The sequence below is a fragment of the Tachyglossus aculeatus genome, chromosome 16, assembly GCF_015852505.1.
Source record: "Tachyglossus aculeatus isolate mTacAcu1 chromosome 16, mTacAcu1.pri, whole genome shotgun sequence".
NCBI lineage: Eukaryota > Metazoa > Chordata > Mammalia > Monotremata > Tachyglossidae > Tachyglossus > Tachyglossus aculeatus.
In genome coordinates this window covers 12,422,431-12,423,948 of record NC_052081.1, presented here as the reverse complement: position 1 = coordinate 12,423,948, position 1,518 = coordinate 12,422,431, and the positions used below count along the sequence as shown (strand labels likewise).

Here is a 1,518-nt window from a genome sequence, read left to right as displayed (position 1 = left end):
TGGACGTCCTGGGAAGATGTCAACCTGTATTTGAGCACACACCATCACGGAAATTTTCCTAGAACACAACAGGTATCAATTATGTTTCCTAAGTTGGGGTGAAGGTAGTTGGGACCTGGAACAGGTACTTCAGCTTTCCCGACCTGCGATGTCTCCTTCGCTTCACAGTGATGTGGGCAGCCCATGTTGAAAAGAATCAACCTGGTTGGAGCACAAACCCTCACCATAAATTTCAAGATTACCACAGGGATTCTTTCTCCAGTTTACTTTAATTCCTTCTCCAAAGTATGAAAATTTACCAGTCTCTCTGAAAAATTTCTCATTTTCCTCATATAAAATATTACCCAGTGCCAGAAGTCAACGGAGAAATCTATAACAATGACTTCTATCTATATGGCTTTATGGAGATTTTAAGTTACAATCAAATTTCTTTTTGCCTATTTTAGAAGTTTCCTATTCATATATTTTCCTAGTTAAGCTCAGTTAACCCTCTGAGGATCGCACCTGGAGAGTTTCCAGTACTTTAGCACTCTCGATTATGGGAGGGAGAATCAAGCAGAGGCCTACCCATTCCATTCCTAGCTTGGGCAGTGGCTAGAGAGCGGAAGGCAATCTGCTACAAGTCCAAACTCACCTGTGCTGGGCAGCAGCGGCGTGGGAGAGTGTTGAAGTTGGATACTCAAGTTTCCTGCGCTGAAGAAGGCAAAGGTAAAGCAATTCTGTATTGTTATCAAGAAAACTCTGTGGATACAGTACCAGAACAATTGCAGACAGAGGTGGGGTATTCTGGGAGAGATGTGTCCATGGTGTCACTGTGGGTCGGAGGTGACTCGACAGCAAAAGACAAGACAAGCTCGTTAACATTCTTTTTTATTTGGCCTAATTGCCTCAAAGCTTACCCATCCCACCTATCATTCCCTGACTGAAATGCAAAGGTATGAAGGAATAGTACTTCTAGTTTTCTTTCCACTGAAAATGGATTGGGAGCAAAAATTGATGTGAGAAAAATAGCAACTAATGTCCATCTTTTCATCAGGCCATCTTTTATTTTGGTGATAGAATTAAAAAGGATATTTTTGTAGTCAAATACACCAATAGGAACAAACAGTTTTCTTCAAGTGTAAATTGGGAAAACTTAGAAAGAGAATTTTCCCTCCAGCAGCTGAAATAAATTACTTACGACTTTCTTTAAGACAGACAGTCAAGTCCTTATCTCCACTGCAAATGTCCTTGTCTCCATGGGAATACTGGACCTTAGGCGGCTCTCTCTGTTGTGGGCCTGGCTCTCCTCACAGTAGATTTCCTCAGAGTACTTCCTCAGCCACCTGAGGAACACTAAATGCAGGCAAACTGACACAAGTACCCAGCCCCTTTCCCTTTGCCCTTGAAGCTGGATCAATTTCTTCAGTTTCTTAGGTTGAAATATTTAGCAACAGCAACAACAAATAAAATCCCCAAAGTCACCAAGAGGTAGCATTCCCTCAACACTCAAATTCACCTGCCGAACGGCTGTGGCAT

At 42.2% G+C, this 1,518-nt stretch overlaps 1 non-coding gene across 1 annotated transcript; it reads left to right on the top strand.

Moving 5' to 3' along the window:
- The first annotated feature begins 486 nt into the window (after positions 1–486).
- Positions 487–624, top strand: LOC119938867. Its single transcript, XR_005454563.1, has one exon. It is a non-coding gene; the product is annotated as a small nucleolar RNA SNORA7 (small nucleolar RNA).
- The last annotated feature ends 894 nt before the right edge of the window (positions 625–1,518 follow it).